This window comes from Hippocampus comes, unplaced genomic scaffold, assembly GCF_001891065.2.
Source record: "Hippocampus comes isolate QL1 unplaced genomic scaffold, H_comes_QL1_v1.1 scaffold5, whole genome shotgun sequence".
Taxonomy (NCBI): Eukaryota; Metazoa; Chordata; class Actinopteri; order Syngnathiformes; family Syngnathidae; genus Hippocampus; species Hippocampus comes.
The window spans coordinates 814181-834715 of record NW_017805701.1 but is presented as its reverse complement, the minus strand read 5'-3'; the positions used below and the strand labels follow the sequence as shown (position 1 = coordinate 834715).

General features: G+C 42.3%; 1 protein-coding gene and 3 long non-coding RNA genes across 6 annotated transcripts in view; 3 read left to right on the top strand and 1 right to left on the bottom strand.

Moving 5' to 3' along the window:
- vegfab (vascular endothelial growth factor Ab) overlaps nt 1-9 on the top strand; it is a 14336-nt gene extending 14327 nt beyond the window's left edge. For all 3 annotated transcript variants that reach the window (XM_019882741.1, XM_019882738.1, XM_019882739.1), the window contains one exon: nt 1-9. This exon is cut by the window's left edge and continues 1122 nt beyond it. The gene's annotated coding sequence lies outside the window, so the exon portion shown is untranslated.
- The window catches only part of LOC109523534 (uncharacterized), a 29618-nt gene extending 24391 nt beyond the window's left edge, over nt 1-5227 (bottom strand). The window contains exons 1-2 of the long non-coding RNA XR_002169785.1: nt 4653-5227; nt 2770-2865 (exon numbers count right to left, since the gene is read on the bottom strand). This is a non-coding gene — a long non-coding RNA (uncharacterized LOC109523534). The remainder of the gene's footprint in view (nt 1-2769; nt 2866-4652) is intronic.
- An 84-nt stretch (nt 5228-5311) lies between these two features.
- LOC109523535 (uncharacterized) lies at nt 5312-7187 on the top strand. The gene is made up of 3 exons (XR_002169786.1): nt 5312-5346; nt 5447-5535; nt 6052-7187. It is a non-coding gene; the product is annotated as an uncharacterized LOC109523535 (long non-coding RNA).
- Nucleotides 7188-7960: 773 nt separating this feature from the next.
- LOC109523536 (uncharacterized) lies at nt 7961-9168 on the top strand. Its single transcript, XR_002169787.1, has 2 exons — nt 7961-8087; nt 8176-9168. It is a non-coding gene; the product is annotated as an uncharacterized LOC109523536 (long non-coding RNA).
- Nucleotides 9169-20535: the final 11367 nt, after the last annotated feature.

Below are 20535 nucleotides of genomic sequence, written 5' to 3'. Positions count from 1 at the left end.
AGAAAAAAATAAAAATAAAAAAAAGATCAGATATTTACTAACATTCCCTAAATGGTTCCTTTGTAGCGAGGAGGACACCTGAATTAAGCAACGTGTGTGTTCAACTTTTAGCATCTGCGTCGAGGTGTATGTAAGGAAGTACCACGTGTGTGTTGTCCGTCCTGCAACGCGCAATTACAAAAAAAAAACTACTGCTACAAAAACCACTACTACCACCACCACATGTTCGAAATATATCCAGAAAACAACAACCTCCGCCATCAGTCTTAGAAACCTGATTTATTAGCTCCTATTTGTTGTTTTGTCCCGACACTAATAACCTGTTTCTATGTGTCCATGTAAAACGGTAAAGCATATTTATTTTCAAATTATATTGTTTTTATATAAAATACAGAAAAAGGTTCTTGTGTGGTGTTTTCTTTCCGACGCCTAAAAACACAGATGTCAAACTCAAGGCCCGGGGGCCAGATCTGAAATCAACCCCCGAAACTTTCTAGAGAATAATATGTCACATGAACCTCTGCGGGTCTAAAAAAACGGCATCGTGATTAGAATTGTGTTTGTGGAATATGAGCTAAGCAGCAAAATCCACAATTTTTTTTCATCCATCTCTGGGGATGACCATTTTTCCCACTTTCTATCAACCTAAAAATGACATCACAGTTGCTCGGAGCTCACGTAATGGACCGAACTGTGATGTCATTTTCAGACGACAAAAAAAAAAGTGGCAAAATGGCCGCCACCTGAGACGGACAAAAACGGGTTCACTCATTTTATTTCAAGCTCTCATAATGAGATACCTTCAAATTTGCTGATGATATGTCGAAGAGAAAAGCACTTCAAGAAAAAAAAAAAAGGGACAACACACCTCACAAGATAATCACTCAGGATAATGTTTGCGAGACATCTGACATTCAGTCTCTTCCTGGCTTTGATCAGAAGGGGTGCAAAATGATCAAATGGCACCCAGAAATCGGTACGCTTGGAGGCGGCGTTTTAAAAAAATAAAAAATAAAAAAAAAAAAAGACGACAACTCTTAAGAGGTTCTGAAGTCTCCTGAATAAATTCCAGCGCTCTTATCCCCCTGAAAGACGGTCGGACGAGGCGCCTCGTGACTGCCAAGTGCAAAGTCTGAGTGGAAATATTCGAGTGGTCATGCCAGGAGCAACGTTGCAGCGGGAGCAGCTGTGGCTCGTGACGTGCCAATAGCATCTGGGGGCCCCCGTGCGAGACGTTTTTTACAACAAGGTCGTCAGATGAGAGCGGGTCATGTGAAAAGTGTGAGTCATTAAGACAATTTGGCGTGATTAGTCTTGAACCCTCCGTTGGGAACTTCACAAGGTTCGAAGGCGTGCCTCTATCATCAATAATAAAATGACAACTTGCTGCTGATATGAAAAGCTTTTTTTTTTCCTTTTTTTTTTTTTTTTAAAGTTGTTAGTTATCGCTGCGGGATTAGCAACTTGCTCAGTAACACTTGAGCAGTAGCTGATCTGCAGGCCCCATGGCACCAATCTAAGCCTTCTGAATGTGCTTTAAGTGGACCTTTTGGAGATCTTTGGCCATGTTTGTTTTGAAACCGGTTTCCCTCTAAGCCCCGGAGACCCTGCTGCTTCCTGGTCGGATTAGCTCCCCTCTCTTTACATGCATACCTACATATATATATAAAGCACACCATATAATCCCAGTAAAGTCTGGGGGCCCTCTTGGTTTCACAGAGTCCCAAAAGAATGCCGTAAACATTTAATCTGTGATTTAACGGCGGCTCGAGCGAGCTGCTCTGTTTTAGCTTAATTGTGCTTGTTTCGTGTCAGTCTGGCGGGTTTTAAATGGTAACAGAAAAGCGCTTGTTACTGAAGGAGCTGACAAATGTGCTTTCACTGCCCCAAAAAATAAATACCAAAAAAAAAGAAAAAAAAAATTGCAAAGATTTGCCACTGAAGAAAGCTTTTCCCCAAATAAACTGAAATGTCATTGAAAAAAAATTCCCCGGCAAACACACCAAACAGTCTTGGGGGTTTGGACGTGTGCCTTTAAGGGGTGCGGCCTAGTGATGCCATGAGATGGAACTGGCAGTTTTCTCATCTTGTATTTGTGTGTTTAACTGTTTGTTCTGCTCAATAAATTCTGCTTTTATTCCTGGAAAATATATTACTCAATTCTTGCAAAAATATATAATAATAATAATAATAATAATAATAATAATAATAACAATAATAATTTTAAAAATATATTAGAATAATATATGCGCACACACATAAAAAAATATATTCTTATACAGTTGTGACTTTATTCTTGACTTTCTTCACTCCAAGATTTATTTGTTGTCTTATTTGGAACCACTTCGATCATTCGGAAAAAAAAAATCTTTGCCCTCTTGAAAACGGGCTGTGACCTTTGCGTTTGTGACACAGGAAACCATGGAGACAGGCGAGACTAATCGTCAAGACCCGAGGCGGTAAACGTGCTTCCCAGCAGGTAAATGCGGATATAAAAGCCTCTAATCACGACTTGGCACCGAGCCCTGCTCACAGGCGTGTCTACGGCGTGGTCAGGTATAATATGTGCTCACTCACACGTACCGTGCCTTTAATCTATATTTACCCACATTTGTAACCGACAGTGACACGGGGGAAAAAAATGCCCTCGTTGGGTCACGAGGTGGGAGGAGGGCGGCGGGGAATAATCAGACGGACGTTTAGAGTGCACAGGTGGGGCAAAAAAAAAAAAGAGTAATTGAGATCAAGGAGAAGGGAATAACTCCCTACCGTATATTTCCGGGTAGTCGACTGAATGGGTGAGAGGTGTGCTACACCCTGGATCCCTCCATTCATGAATCACCAAACGACCGATGAATTGGTTTCCTGGAATGCAAAAGAGACAAAATTAAATTCTAGTTGTGGCCATTGCTGGTGTAGTGCTTCACACAGCTGCAGTGCACCATGCAGCTGACATTTGGCTCCATAAAACCAAAAATCAAATGTCCAAATTGTCTTCCAAACCTCTGGAAACCAAGATCATTCATTTATTTGTACCCCCTAAATGGTAGCTGTCGTCTCTGTTTATGAGCCACAAAAGTGGCCTTGTTATAGGAGGAAAAAAAAAAAAAAAGAAATCACAAGAAATTGGGGAAACAAATTTGGCACTTATGTGATCCACCACAAATCACTTTGTACTCCAACGAGGTTGATGAATGTGTCACGTTTTAACATTATGATCACTGCTCGTTCCCTCGTTAAACATTTTTTATTTAATATTTTTATCACTGCTCGTTCCCGCTTTAAAAATCAGGGTTTTTTTTTGTTTTTTTAAGGGTCTGTCTATGTGTCGATGCCTTCTTGTGGTGTTTGCATGTTCTCCGCGTGCCTGTGTGTGTTTTCCCCGGGAACTCCAGTTTCCTCCCACATTCCAAAAACATGCATGGCAGGTTGACTGGGCACTGCAAATTGTCCCTAGGTGTGATTGGGAGCGTGAATGCTTGTTTGTTTTTGTGTGTCCTGTAATTGGTTGGCAACCAGTTCAGGGTGTACCCTGCCTACTGCCCAAAGACAGCTGGGATAGGCTCCGGCACGCCCCGCAACCTTGTGAGGAGAAGCGGATTAAAAAAAAAAAGGATGGATGGATGTTTGCCCGCTTCTCTACTTTCAATGCAAGCTGCTGCACCAAGCTATATTCTACTTTCAATAAAAGATAGCTTGACGTGTATAACGGTGCCTTTTAAATGAACCGCCTGGTTTTATACGACAGACCCCTCTTCAGTGTACACACTTCATTTTACTTTCCTACCCCCTCCATCATTTGGCGACCACTTTCCGGGCTGCTTTTTTGGGGGCATTAAATTGATACATTGCATAATATGTTGGTTCACGTCCACATTTATAGGTGACTCTCGACAGAGGTGACACTGACCAGATTTGTTTTGTTTATCGTGCTGGTGTCTTCTCTGGTGTTACAGCCACATCAGAGGAATTTTGCAGTTATTATGTCAAAGTTGATTTTGTCTTTCCTCCTATCTCCCGTGCGATTAGATTCCCAGAAGTCACATGAATTCATTTTGTTTCCCTTACGAATGAACAAAATTAACTTTGACCAACATTCCACTCAACAATGAACACACAATGCTTCGCTGACCTTTCTACTTACTTTCTTTTGTGACTGCAAAAATGTCACCAACTTTTCAGGTTTATGGACTATAAAACATCAATATGCGAATAGTATATACCATGAGAGTGCATTTGTTCCAAAGAAAATACTAAGTGAGTGTATTTTGAAGTTAAATGCTCAGCTAGCCCGTGAAAGCAGAACCATGATTCATTTGACTTTTCATGTACTTTTTCTTGTGACGGGGAAAATATAAACAGCTTTTCAGGTCCCTGGACAGCAAAACATCATGACACAGATATTAAATTTCATCGATAACAAATCTGCAAATTTATTACGAAAGGAAATATAAGAAATAAGATGCATGCTTTTAAGCAAATCTCGACAGCAGCTTTCCAGTGAGAACCGAGCAGTAATATATCGTTAATTTATACGGGCCGAACAGTCGTTTTGTCACCTTGCTATGAATATAATCTATTAAAAAATAGTACGTGGCATTTAGTAACAGTTAACTAGTACAAAGCAAGAGTGTGTCGATGGATATACTTACGGGACAAGGAAGAAACGATCAAAATGTTGCTTTCAGTTTGCCAGAATGTCATTTGTGTACTTTTTCAACAATACGCATTTAGTAACAGCTAACTAGTAATACAATCTCGTGGGGCGAGGAATAAAATGCAAACTATGTGAGTGTTTTTAAGCAAAAAAGGCAGCAGTAAATCGTTAATTAGAGCAACGCAAACATTTAGCATGCTTGCTAACGTCAGTCAAACGTTAAAACCGGTGTGAATGGTTCAACTAACTGGCTTCCAAATTGACTGGCTCCGGAGTCCAGTCATTTTATGTTTCCTTCCTGCAGATTCGACACCAGATACGTTGAAATTGTTCAATTGCACACCTGTTCAATTCCTCACGTGAAACAAAACATCTCGTTTAGAACTTCCGACTGGCTACAAAAAAATTGGAAACATAGAAATACAAAGTTAAGAGCGGTATTTGAACCCGTGACGTAGAAGAAGAGTGTGAGCATCACCGTAGCGAATTTGCATGGTCGCGATCATGTTGTCCCTAGGTGTGAGTGTGAGCATGGATGATTGTTCGTCTCTGTGTGCCTTGTGATTGGCTAGCAACCGGTTCAGGGTGTCCCCCGCCTACTACCCCAAGACGGCTGGGATAGGCTCCAGCACCCCCCTCGACCCCCGTGAGGATAAAGCAGATCGGAAAATGGATGCATGGATGTTATGGTAGGGCGCTTGACAGCCACTTCAACAAATGTCTGAAGAGTACAAAATAAATCAGTTGGACGTGTAAAAGTTAAATGTGCTGTCTGTCTTTTATTTTAAGAACTATAATACCATCCGTCACGGAATGGATGGGGAGCGAGAGACGTCTGGACCGAGAGTAGCGGACGTTTCTACGAGATTAGCAGCGAGGTACGTGATAAAGTGAGATTAAGACATTCCCGGCGTGTTCTCACTAAAATCGGCCTATTCATGACCGCTTAAATCATTTACATGTGATTACATTCGCATGGTTGAGCCATCAAACTATACACGTGAAGGGTAGGGGTAGCCTTAAGGGTTTTTTTTTTTTTTTTTTTTTTTTATGTTCACTGTGTAATCAATAATGGTGGGAAGTCACGAAGTGGAAATTGTTACTGTACATAAAATTCTTCTGTACTTTTCTAGTTCTTACGTTGTCAAAATAGGCTTGTGACATTTTAACCTCTGTAGTTGGTGACACAACATGAACCCTTTCGTGCACAAATAATAATAACACACATCAGGATTTGTTTTGTTTCTCAAGTGTTTTTATTAGTCTTTACGTTCCACAGGCATCATGTGTGACCTTGTCGTATTAAATGTCGTGTTGTGATCACACAGTATATCGCCTATACATTAGGGTGATAATCTGAAACTATAAGTGGATTACATTTAATCTCTTTCCAGTGCCATATTGGAGGATTTTCATGTATTTCCTCAAATCCCAAGAGGAAATGGAGCACCTTTGCCCCGCCCATCTCGAAGCGATGGAGATCTCCGTGTCATCGCAAAGATACAAAGTGCAAGTGTCGCATAGTCAAGCGGTGTGCCACACAAATCACACTGAACGGCAGCGCACGACTGTTTGCTCAGTGAGCGCGCCGAGTGTGTGGCGACATTCGGAAAAGTGTTACATCACCACATGTACTTAATGTGAACCTGCCGTGTTCAAATCGCAGCGTGCAGCTGTTTTCATGGTCGCTGTGGCTTTTACACGAGGGCGTGGGGGTGGGGTCTGAATTTATGACGAAGATTTTATCTTTATAGACAATGAGGGGAAAGAGAAACATGCTTCCTGTCGTTTTTTTCTCAACAAAAGTATGCAAACGCAATCCTTCAATTTGAAATGTTGAACGTAATAAAATAAGTGGAAACCTTGCCAGCTGGTCCACACGGAAGAATAAAAGTCATCGCACCCCCCCTTTTTTGCCATGTCGAATTTGACAGCTGAGGCAATGCAACGTCAGCAATACAGTTGCAGCTTGGAAGCACATACCTCGGGTCAAAAGTTTTGAACATGGATAAATAAGAAATAAGAAATAAAGTAAAAATGCATCAAATGACTCAACCAAAAGAAAATGTTTTGATGATTTTTATGGCAGAAGCACAATGCGATGTAAGGCAAAGACTTTTTTCCAGGACGAGCTCTCAGACAGACATTTCCAAAACGGATTTGGGGAAAGCCTGACTCCTCCCACATGCAGGCTTTTGGTTTGTCTGGCAAACTGAAACTCAAGGACGAACAGATAACAGGACACACACACACACACTCACACTCGCTATGCATACAGGCTTCCAAGCCTAATCAAACATTCATCCAATTCATGGAAACCGTTCGGGAGGAATTGGCTTGTGAATCATCTGTTTTATACAATGTTCCTTGTATTTCCTACTTACCGGAAATCTTTTCGTACAGATAACCGAAGCAATTTCACAGAAATTAACCTATTTTGAGGAGGCAGGGTGACAAGTGCCTCATTTGCATGAGACGGGACCGCCCCCTCCCCTGCAAGGCCAATGCCAAGTATTGTATTTGTTACCATGACGACCGCGGGTTGAGCCTGGGCTTTGCGACAATGCGAGCTGGTACTACTTTGCCCAAAGTGCACAGGAAAAAAATAGATGGGCAGCCCAGTGGGTGACTGGTTAGCACGTCGGCCTCACAGTGCAGAGGTCCAGGGTTCGATTCCGGCTCCAGCCTTCCTGTGTGGACTTTGCATGTTCCCCCCCGTGCCTGTGTGGGTTTTCTCCGGATAATCCGTTTTCCTCCCACATTCCAAAAACATTCAGACCAGGTTAATGGAACACTCCCTAGGTGTGAGTGCGGTTGGTTGTTCGTCTATGTGTGCCCTGTGATTGGCTGGCAACCAGTTCAGGGTGTCCCCCCGCCTGCTGCCCGCAGACAGCTGGGATAGGCTCCAGCACAACCACAACGCTCATGAGGATAAGCGGACTAGAAAATGGATACATGGATGGTTGGACAGGTAAAGCTTCAAGAGCAGATAAAAGCCCAACAAGCTGCACTTAACTCCTTGTGCAACATGAATTCAGTCGCAAGGGGCACAAACCCATTGACATTTCCAGTAGGCACCACCCACTCCCTTCCCCCCCCACCACCCTCCGTCGAACCTCCCATGAGGCATCTAAGATCTCCTTTTAGCCTCGACTACGAGCAAGCCAAGTGCCGCTGTCACCAGATCGCCCTCAAGGTTCTCCGGAATGGCATGTGAACCCAATTGGCAGCTTAGCAGACGCAGCGCACCACAAATGAGAGGCTCTCTCGGGTCGTTTCGCCGACCACCTCCCCCCAAAGAGCGTCCTCCCGCGAGCGCTGGAACCGTGTCACACAAGCAAGGGTACCTGCAAGATCAAGAAAGCCAAATTTCAGACTTACTAAGACCACTCTGATCAAACATTGATGACTACTTTACAATACAATAGTGGTAAGACATCATGATTGTGTGTTTGCAGCATTTTAAGACCACCGGCGGATTGAAAGCAAGCGTCTGTACTCTCTGGTTCTCCCGCAAGAACTCTTCGTCTTCCCCCCCAGCAATAAATGGATCTTGCCAGAGATAATGTCAACGTCGGCGATCCGGTTTCAGAAGAAAGTGGCACAGCCCAAGTTTCCTGGAAGTGATAACGACCTCTCCCAACTCTGCGAGCGACGCCAGCAGGCACATGTGAGGAGCACGTTGTCGGTCATTGTCACATTGGCGGTGGTCTTCGGTTTACGACGGTATCGACATATGACGTTTTGAGGTTTCCAAGGGCATGCGGTTTACAAGCCTGGCAGGAGAAGGGCCACACAGTGACTGCCGTGCCTCCTGTTTTTTTATTTGATTGCTTTATATCCATGACTTATGTTTTTCATACACTTTTCATTCTTCAACAGACTTTCGTTCCTTGAAACCAAGAAGGGGCCTTTGGTGCCATCTTGTGGCATTTTAGAGGGCACAGAAACTGCGAAATACTGTACGCTATATTTTACATAAATGCCACAATGACATGGCATTACAGTAGAAAACTGGTGGCGTTCCGCAAGGCTTGCTACCAAGTACATTTTTTTTTTTTTTTTTTACACAAGTTACTGTTTTTTTTCTGACTTGGCTATTGTGTTAGCATCGTGCTTGTGATAGACTACGGCGTTTTTTGACTAGCGTCTGGATTCGGTTAGGTTGCGGGGTGCATAAAACAGGATATGCACGTGGTGGGCAATAAGTTCCCATGCCCTCATCATTGGCATGAATGTTGAAAAATTTGGGGTGTTTTTAAATCATGATTTTGAGCCGCTCCCTTTTCAGACGGGAATGATATTACACGTATGCCCTATTTATTTGTATATTTAATCAACACAGGATGCAGCAATACACCCACACACAATAATCACAATACATTTACCCAAAAGCTTTATGCTGAATGTTCTCAAATGTTTTGTTTTTTTTTTTTGACAAGGCCAAGCCTGATTAGCTTCTTGTCAGTGATCAAGATTAACTGCAGCTGCTGGTTGCTCTTCGCCAACATGGAAAAAAAAAAAAGGTTTGTTTTGAGAGCGCTAATTGGATTGACCAATACTCTAAACAATGGGAACGGCCAAAGAACACAATGAAGATCGAAGAGGAAGAATTAGAGAAACATACTAGTTCGGGATTTTTTTTTTTTCAGGCATAGCTTGTGACAAGTCCAAATTCCGCAATCATTTCAAATAACTGTGCATAAATTCAAGTTACTGGACTTGTCAGAGTGCTGTGATAAACGGCCACCCTTAGATGAAAAGGAATTGGTGGAGAGTTTAAGGAACACATCAACTCTAAATTATTGAGCATTTTATAATCATTTCACCGTGGAACAAAAATGGCTCCAACAAATCATGAGGTTACTCGAACAAAAATCACGTCAACGATGAGCGCACGTGTGCTGAACGTCTGCCCGCAGCTAACTGGATGCATGCGCTACGCTTGAAAGTCCGATTTTGATTTCTCGCTTGTTTTAACAATTCCGATGTTTGACTTTGGCCGTTGTTGACTTTGCTTTGGCTGCCTTCTACGACAAAAAAACCACGTCAAGCTTTCATAGTCAATAATTGAATTCCTCGATCATGTCCTGCCCACTACCATCACCCCCCACCCGACCCCGCCCACGCACCCTTCAGGCTATCGCCACAATTTATTATTTTTTTCCATGATGATGCAGTTTTATTAGATAAACGGCTGGACTACGATGCAAACATGCTGGCCAGAAATTGTCTTTCGTTATCTAACCCTTTCATGCACCAATAATGAGAACCTGTCACCGAATAACATGATACGCTGTCCACTGTAGTAACCGCTGTCCCTGAAAGGGTTCATTATTTTCGTTTTTGTATGATCATGAATTTCAAAGGCTGATTATGTAATCATATAAATCAAATGTTGAGTGAGGGGACTGCAGGAAGTGCACTGATCTTTGTCTAGCTTTAATCAGGCCGCAGTAGAGCTTAGCGGGATGTGGTTGGAGTGCATTCAACAGACACACCCGCAGCATTTGAGAGCGGAGACAATGGCTTGAGTTTTCATGATTTAGTAACATCATTTTCAAATTCTTGGAAAAAAAAAAATTACAGTATGTTTGTCAAGGTTGCTAGCAATCACTCTTCTCTGTGATGTGTCTTATCCCAAAAAACATTTATTAATCTACAAACATTTATTTTCATTTTGCGGCGACTTAAAGGGGCACATAAAAAAAAATCTGCACATTTCATTCATTTTATGGGGATTGCAGCAGTTGAGGGACTCCTCAGCAACGACACACATCTTACATCATCTTCCCGCTGAAAGTGTGGCCAAGCACATACCGCATATACATTGTGGTCAGCCGCTAATTGTGACCTAGCATCGTAAAGTAATAGCGCACTGTTGCCAGGGAAGGTTTGCTGGCTTTTGACCCGTGACTAAATGGTATGTGTTTATTTACATTCTGCTGCGTCGTCGAAAATACCCACCAGTTGGCTTGGGCCGTAAAGTATAGCGGTCGTCGTCATCATTGTGTGGCGGCGGCGTCTTTTATCGTGCGGCTACTTCTGATTGGCTATTGGATCCGTTCGAGGCTTCTTCGTATTTAACCTGTCAATAAATATCGCTCGCCGACGTAACAATCGTAGGGTTGAATTCTTGCGTCATCTATCAAGGGTTAATGCGAGACGACATGTTTCTAGAAACTCACTTGTGGTGAGAGCTGAGCAGAGGGGGGAGGACTCGAGTCAGACTTAAGTCACCAATTTTAAGACGCGGGACCCGCTTAGCTGAAATTTATGAAGGACAAGACTCGAACTCAATAACTTAGCATTTGAAAATCTGCATTTTAGAGACAGAAAAACAAGCTCCGTGTCAGTTCCGCATTTAACCAAAGAGACAATCAAGAAATAGCTTGGGAACATTCGAAACATCTAGCTAACACGAGATACATCGCTAACACTAGCGACTTGACTCATAACTTGTTCAATTTAACTCATTCAACATGGCTTGCTCGATTTTTGAGACATTAACTTAAGACTTTTGAGACTTACAGTCCATTTGACCTGCATATACTTAATGTAACTTGTTTTTTGTGTTTGGGTATATTTCGATCATGGTAGCCGCGGTTGGAAGTCCTCATAAGTCTGAAATTTGTGTGTGGTGTGTGTGTGTGTGTGTGTGTGTGTGTGTGTGTGTGTGTGTGTGTGTGTGTGTGTGTGTGTGTGTGTGTGTGTGTGCGTGTGTGTGTGTTTTGGTGTGAGACAGGTGGCTATAATGACCAAGTAAATATTTGACACTGGCTAACAGCAAGCCCCGCCACGTTATACAGTCATATTTTCCACAGGTATCGGGAAACAAAGCCCCGAAGGCTCATTTATGCTCGTTGCGCTGCTCGGATTCGAAAGAGTAAAGCATTTTGAGGCTCACGAACACCTCAGCATGTCAAGGAGTATTTCTTTTTCATTGGTATCCATGATTGCTGTAACTGATTAGCTTTTAATCCCATCTCTGGAAGGTTTGATCCATACTTGCGGATCTGGATGTTTTCGTATCTGACGTCGAGCGTAAATGCAAGTCGGAAGGGATGTCAAAGTCTGCTCTGATCAAAGTTCTGTCGTATTTTGCACAAATAGCCAAGTAGTGAATTGAACTGATCCGGAAATCACACTAAAATTATTCATTAGCTCGCTTGCTCAGAGTAGTAAAGACTGTTGTTGTTTTTTTGTTTGTTTGTTTTTTGAATTCATTCCATTAATTTAAATGCACACGGATGATGATTTGATCATGTGATCCTTTTTCAGAAGAGACCCTTTCAACACATAAAAAAGAATTTTAACTCCAAATTATTCCGTGCATGAATCATTTAGGGCATTATATACTTTTTCTATCATTTTTTTTTGTGGTTGTCACCGGAATGATTGGCTGACGCATGCAAAAAAAAAAACCCGTACACAACATTTCTGTTGATGACACACCGGCTGGGGGGAAATAACAACCAAAGTCATCAATTTTTGCCTCATTCCTAACTTCCCCATGTGTGGAATGTCGGCATGATTTCAACAAGTGAGCGATCGGCATTTTGCGCTCTGGAAATTAACAATCGGTGCTTTTTATTACGCTCACATCAAACCGCCGCGCGGGCTGGATTCGAACGAGCCACTTGGTCAAAATGAGATTTATTGGATGTTCCCCTTGAGAAAGATAAATAGAGGAGATTAAAAATGTCACGGATCATCTGCTTCGTTAGCCGTGAGTTGCATCGCCATTTTTTTCCCTCCACTTCCCATTCATCTTTTACGTACTAGGTAATATTTTTTTTTTTGTTTGAACTACCCCCGCTTTTATAATTCACTGGAAAGAAATAGAGACAGAAGAGTTGGAGAGTGTTTGCGGGGGGCGGGGGGGTGGATTCTAAAACTAGCATCAGTCCAAATTCTATTCATAGAGGTTTGCTCATCTTCTCGCTATAGCTAAACAACTGAACTCTTTGAATTCCAACGTTGTGTTGGAAACCGAGTCAGGGACCGGTATAGTCGTTCACCTGCCTGACTTCTGTGACCGTGTGAATGTGAGTGTAAGAAGTCGGGTCTCGACTCTGTGATTAACGGCCGAACACTGGACTGGGATGAGCGGCGCAGAAAATAGACGGATGGAAAACTGGAAACCCTCAGCATGTCACTTACAAAGTGGAAATGGAGAGGGAAAAAAAAATATTTGGAGTTGGCTTTGGTTTCTGGGAAGACTTTCAACAAGAACTTGGAGCCTGTTGCGACATTTTGTCTTGGGCGAAATCACACGATTGTGTCTGCGTGTCTCATGTTCTTTGGATCTACAAGTTCTCTGTTCAGTTTTCAAGACATGAATCCATTTTCGAACTGAAAATGGATTTAAAAAAATAATAATACAAACTCAGAAATCGTATGTGCTGTATATGAGCATTCTCGACCTTTGCTCAATACATTTTTTTTGATTCACCGTTGGAAGCAAGTATGGCCTAAAGTCTGACTATGATCAGGTTGGAGGCGGAAGTTCGGAGCGCAGACATTTTTCAAATCTTGTTCAAAACGGATTCATGTCTGGGTCAAGGACATTCACAGACTTGTCCGGAAAAGCCACTCGTTTGGATATCTGGCTGCGGACCAAGCGTCGTCATCCCGTCTGAGCGCTCCGTGGCAGGAAATGTCTGTCCGGTGATCATTTTTTTTCCATCAATCCTGGATCGTCTCAGACCAAAGAATTTTATTTCTCATTCTCTGAGATTTCTTCGGGTGCCTTGGAGCTAACTCCAGGCAGGCCGCATCGTCTCTTTTACGAATGTCGGGGTTCCGACCGGTCACATGACTGACTATCAAGTTCTCGGTCACATCCTTGACTAAGGTCCTTCCCAACTGATCACCAAGCTTAAACAGGCGGCCAGTTCGAGTAAGAGTCTTGGTGGTTACAAACCTCTCCCGCCTACGGATGACGGAGGCCATTATGCTCATTTTGACCTTCAAAACCATCAGACTGTTTTCTGTACCGGTAGACCAGATCTTGTTCCTTGAGACGATCATTTCTTGGAGGTCCTCAGACAATTGCTTTGACTTTGTTTTGGTTTGTGCCTTGACATGCTCACTGTCAACTGGGGCTCATCGCGATGTCTTCAACCGACTGCTTGAGTCAGGTTTGCTGCAAATTTGTGTGTCGACACGTAACACCTTACTGCCCCCTAGTGGTCACCAGTCAGATTTAAACGACCTTGTCTCGCTTCATCATCGACCATGAAATTATTTGTAAAAAAAAAAAAAAATAAATAAATAAATACATAATGAATCTGACAAATGACAAAATCTGATGTGGCTCTTCTCGAACCTTATCCAACGCACACGAGTGCCATGACACAACATCCTTGAGAAGAAATGATCCGGTGTACTTATGACTTATCCGGGGAAAGTAAAACGGTTTGACTCAGCGAACGCCAGACTCATTGAGGGAGTACGTGGCCACAGTCACACACACACGCGCGCACGCGCACACACACACCAGCGTCACAGCACAGCGTCGCCTAGACGTCAGCGCTTTCCCTCTGCCACACACAAAGCCCAAACTGTGCTCGCCCAAGAATGAAACAGCAGCTGATCATACGTCGGCTCCAAGACTCTCATGGCCGGGGGTTAAAAAAAAAAAAAAAAAAAAAAAACAGAGGGGTCCTGTGGTGCATGCAGGTGGCATTGGACACAAATGGACTTTATGAGCCATGTGTCATCATGCGAAGGCATTAGTGCAACCAGACATGTGGTCAAGTTGCTGAGGGTATGGAAAGTGCTCAAATGGCTTTCCAAAAAGCTGTTTGCGCATATCCAAGGTTACGGTCCATGTACTTGTGAATAATGAGCTGCTACTACTACGTGAGCTGCTTGTATAATGTTATAATAGGTGCGGATTTTTTTTGCGATATGTCGTTTTGATTTGTTTTGAATTTTGTCGTTTGATTCCAGTTTTATTTAGTTTTTAGAGCGGGTCTGTTAATTTGTTTGTTTTTATTGTTTTGAATATGCTTCATTTTAGTTTCGTTTTTAATTAGTTTTAGTGTTAGTTTTTTTTTTTGTTTTTTTTTTAATTCTGTAATAGAGTAAGGTAAACTTCCTTGGACTATGCAGACGTAGAGCAAGACTGAAATTAATTTTAAAATGAACCATGAATGCTCATGTATGATATTGATTGACAAAAATAAAAACAAATGACATTTTCATGATAACTATAGTTATAGTTGGCGTTATAAACGTAAAATGTCATCTTGGTTCAATTTTTTTTTTCAAGCATTTTTTTTTTCGTGAACAAAAATGTTTTTCCATTTTAGTTATTTCGTTAGTTTTGGTTGCCCACTAGTGAAGATAAAAGGAATATCAAGGATCTCAATTGTTCAAATGGCTTTCGATACGTGGCTGTAATGCTGATACTTGCATCGCTTTGCATCCCTTCAGCTTTACCATCATGCACACTTACACAACAGGTCACAAATGCACACGCACACACACACACACACACACACACGCGCGCACACAAAAAGACGTGCTCAATTAGACTAAACTGTACCAAGTCTGCAGAGTTAATGTTTAGACGGGCTCGGCCTACCAAGATATATGCAGGCTGGAGTGAAGGTCGGTCTGCATGTCCTCTTTGAGCTGTGTGTGTGTGTGTGTGTGTGTGTGTGTGTGTGTGTGTGTGTGTGTGTGTGTGTGTGTTTGTGGACTTGTTTCGCCCATATTGTGTGGACTTGAATAAAAATTCCTTTTGTCCATGATGACATCTCCACAACGCAGATTATTAATAGCGTTGGAATGACATTGCAACATAAAGAGGCTGAAATGTTATTGGTGGTGGGGGGTGGAGGGGATAAATCTATATGCTGCACTGGAAGCAGTGTAGCAAAGGAAAAAAAATTTTTGAAACAGTCTCAATGGAACAAATATGAATTTATAGGTTGTAAATGTAGGTCAGTGCTGAGGCCAGCAGAGAACGCCCTCCACTCTGAGAATTGTTTCTTTCATGTTGTGTCCAGGGTGTGTACACAGTGTATTTACTCGACTGAGGTCATCTATTTGGCTGATGATTTTTTATTTATTTTTTTTGTCTTGAACAGCATCGTGTTACACAGCTGACTCTGAGGCGGCATCAATGTGAGTGACGGCAGATGTGCGAGAGATAAATTGACAGGCAAATGGGACGGCTGTCAGGCACACCGACAGTGTGACGGAGACGCGAGAAAATCCATCTACGTCCAAATGAGGCCTTCCAAATGCTGACGGGGCAAAAAATAGCACAACAAATCCCGCACGCGGACTTTCACATGACCACATTAGAGGTTGTGAGAGGCATTGTTGACCGATCAAGTCTCTGTATTTTTATTGGCCGCCGCAGTTACATGACAGCTTTTCACCAACTCGGCAGAGCATCAGGCCTTACTTTCATTCCTTGTCTTGACCCAAAACATAAATGTACTGAAAGTCCAACACAATTTTGTGTTGTCTGACAATAAATTATAAGGAAAACAAAAAAACAACAACAAAAAAACCCTGTTTCTGGACAAAAAAAGGGAAAAAAGGGTTCTGTAGAAGAAACATGACAAGCACAACGTTGACTTGACACGTCAAACCATAAAACAAAAAACAATACTGCGAATTGGCTTTTGATGGCAAAAACTAACTTGTCCTTGACCAAATTTAAACATGAAAAAAATTTTCTTTAAAGTGAACCTACCTTCATCGTACAGATTGCATTCCGGACTGCCCCCACAAACAGTGAAATCTGCAATACAAAAATGTTTTCTTTACTATGTAGGCAGTTTTTAATACATTGACATATTTTGAAGTCTTGAAACAGAATTTTAAAATAATTCATTTAAAAACATAATATACTGTATTGCGAGCAGTCAAGAGCAATGGTCATGGGACAAGACAGAAATATTGTACAGCGTTGGTGTAAAAAACACAACTTGTATTTTTTTTTGGTGGCGAAAATAGTAAATTAAGTCTGGATCCACTTAAAAATCGAAATTGTTGACATGGCAAAAACGTTAGCATAACAAAACAAGCAAGTTGTGAGCTCCTAAATAATTTACTGAGGTTTTCTAGTGACAACAGTTGTGTAAACTCTTATTTCTTTGTTGTGAAATGCGGGAAAGTCCCTTTCCCAAGAGCAAAACTGAAAACTATTTATTTGAATTCCATCATCTTCAAATTTTATTGAAGTCTGGTAGTGCTTTTTGAGTACTTGTATTAACTCAAGTAATATAAATGGAGAAAATGTATTTCATAAAGGAATAAACTGAGTTATGAGCTTGGCAATGGAACAAATTCAAGTTATCAGTCGGCGTATCACACTCGATACCAAAGACGTCCACCTGCTCCCCCTGAAATCCTTGCAGGCATTTTTTGTGCGGTTGATTGGGGCCAAATCCCCCCCGCCGTGTTGGCCGCGTGCTTGGCTCCAGCCGGCGGAATGGTTTTTGTGCCTCTGCCCAGAAATGCTCTTGCCGCCAACATGGAAAACCTCTGCGCAACCATGGCCACACACATTGGGAGCGCAGATGTACAGTAGGTTGCGAATACGTTGCCCCACACTCTCGACGTCAAGATTTTCGGAAGGGGGTTGGGGGGGGGAGACCACCAAAGTTTGGGAAATCTGTTTCCACTGAGCAATACGATTTGGATTGATCGGGATTTGGCTAACATCTTAGCTTGTTAGTGACTGTTGCTCAGTCAGTGATACTGTCCTAGCTCCATCGAAGCATAGGCGATCATACATTCATCCATACAAAAACGGAATTTCCGTCAGTGGTTTGTTTAGTAGGGTTGGTTGATAATCCAATCTTTCATCACAAAAAAAAAAAAAAAAAAAGAAATTTTATTTGTATTTGGGTTTTTAACTAGGGTTGCGTTTTCAAATCGGATAGGGTTTTAAACCAAGGTTCGGGTTTCAAACTAGCGTGAGGGCTTCTAACAAGGGTTACAAACGAGGGTTAGCGTTTCAGAGTCGGGTTTTAAACTAGGGTTAGGGTTTGATATAGTGATGCACGATATAAGAAACATCAACCAACACCATCAACCTAAATTTTTAACACATTAACAGACAGAAGAGGGAACCAACTGAGTGACTATTTCTATATGTAAACGGAAAACCTCTGCGCAACCATGGCCACACACATTGGGAGCGCAGATGTACAGTAGGTTGCGAATACGTTGCCCCACACTCTCGACGTCAAGATTTTCGGAAGGGGGTTGGGGGGGGGAGACCACCAAAGTTTGGGAAATCTGTTTCCACTGAGCAATACGATTTGGATTGATCGGGATTTGGCTAACATCTTAGCTTGTTAGTGACTGTTGCTCAGTCAGTGATACTGTCCTAGCTCCATCGAAGCATAGGCGATCATACATTCATCCATACAAAAACGGAATTTCCGTCAGTGGTTTGTTTAGTAGGGTTGGTTGATAATCCAATCTTTCATCACAAAAAAAAAAAAAAAAAAGAAATTTTATTTGTATTTGGGTTTTTAACTAGGGTTGCGTTTTCAAATCGGATAGGGTTTTAAACCAAGGTTCGGGTTTCAAACTAGCGTGAGGGCTTCTAACAAGGGTTACAAACGAGGGTTAGCGTTTCAGAGTCGGGTTTTAAACTAGGGTTAGGGTTTGATATAGTGATGCACGATATAAGAAACATCAACCAACACCATCAACCTAAATTTTTAACACATTAACAGACAGAAGAGGGAACCAACTGAGTGACTATTTCTATATGTAAACAACCATTCATGCAAAAGCTCATTTATCGTGTATCCCAAAAATGATTCTTGCTCATTGAATGATAATTTGATATTGTGACAGGCGTATGTGAAATACATTTTCACCGACCAAGATGTATAAAAATATCACTCACCAAGGCCGCACTTCAACGAGCCGTGGCAATCCAACAAGTGCAGTAGGACAGCGCAGTGTCACAGCATTTGCTATCAATCCAGCCGTTATTTCGTACTTCATATCCTCACTATTAGCATTTAGCTGTGGAATACATCTCGGCTGGCCCGCTCTTGTTTACATTGCCTCCGCCGACGATGACGCCTGCCAGACCCGACAACAATTAACGGAGGTCTCGCTGGTCGCGTCCTATCTCGTCTTCGTAGTTGGGCGTGCGGTAAAAGTCTCTGGAACTCGTCAATTTGTACTGAAATCCAATGTGGATTAGGTCAACATGATTATAGTATCCAGCAACGCAGCTAAAAGTACAGTTAAAAAGGAAAAGGCACGGCTCTGTCCTCATCACTGTCCGACAGTCGTTGAACCAGGCCTCCGTCGGTATCGGCTGCGGCTCTAAGTCAGTGGGACAGTGCTTGAAAATATTCCCTCAAATTACAATATTTTGCAAAAAAATATTTTTTAGAGTAGACGGGACTTCAGATAGTTCTACGTTAGTGTATTTTAACACAGCTGTCAATATTGGCCAATTTTTATTCCATCTGACCGATAAGTTACGTCATTTGTTTTCCATTTTTGGGACGATCATTATCGGTCCTATTAATACAGTATCGTGCATAGCTAGTTTTAAACGTGCCTTGTTTTCAAAGCAGGGTTTTAAAGTAGGGTTAGGATTTTTAATTATTTGAACAAACTATGATTAGGGTTTCTAAGGAAGGTTACAAACTAGGGTAAGGTTTTCAAAGTAGGGTTTTTAAAATAATGTTGGGTTTCAAAATAGGGTTTTAAACTAGGGCCGCGGTCATAAATAAGTTCAGAACGGTCCCACCTCTGATTCATTTTGAGCCAGAAGATACCCCGCTATCATCACCTTTCCTCGATGTAATCACTATCACCCATCTGTGGTGACATCGCATACAATAAACCAGAGAAAAAGAAAATTTCCCTTGGTGATACTGAGATTTTATTCCCTAGTCATCACAAATGATCACGGCACTTGAAGAGTTACAACGCAATCCGTGTGTGTGTGTGTGTGTGTGTGTGTGTGTGTGTGTGTGTGTGTGTGTGTGTGTGTGTGTGTGTGTGAATAGACACTGTCTTGTCTGTGACCCTGGCCGGCTGCCAGTTGGCATGCGACATCGTTGGCCTGTGGCCACGCGAACCCGACGCCTCAGGCAACGTGCAGATCGCCTCGTTCGCTGCTGCGGCGCGGAGAGCGAACGAGGCTCCTCCTCCGCGTCCATCTGCTCTCCAACAGCGGCCGCTAGCGGCCGAACGGAGAAGTTGATTCATTCAGAAAAAGGACAAGGGACCCACACAGCGCTCGATGTTGCTTGTATGGTCAGGTCGCCATTTTGTAGTGACGTTTGAATGTTTTGGGATTATATAATCAGGATGTCTTGAACGTTTTAGTGCAAGGAGTCAAGTTATTTTATTCTCAAAGGGCTTTATCAACGTCCCCTGATTTTAACTCCCAGAAGCACCTATTAAAAATATTTTATTCTCCAAATACAGTACCACCATCACGACCAACATAAAAATAAATTAGTGCAAGAAAAAAAAGCACATATAATGGATATGCCCAACTACTGTATTGCTTCCATAACTTTTTTAAAGATGTATTGTTAAATTAATTCCAATTTTCATATTGTACTCCAAAGAAACTAAACCAAACAGTTTAATTAGGCTATCAAGCATGTTTGACCTTTTTGGAGGCAATGCTATTATTGTTAGCAAAGGCCTGCCTGGGATGCACATCCTTTCATCTAGGTTGGATTGGCAGCGATCCGACGGGGAGAAAAGAGGGGTGTCGGGCAGGGATACTTAATCGAATCAGGCCACATGAGTGGCACACAATGATTGGCGAGTGCGTTCTACCGCAGCTGTGGGCCTACGTGAGCTTCTGCAGGAACGCTGTTCACTTCAACCCCCCCCCCCCCACACACACA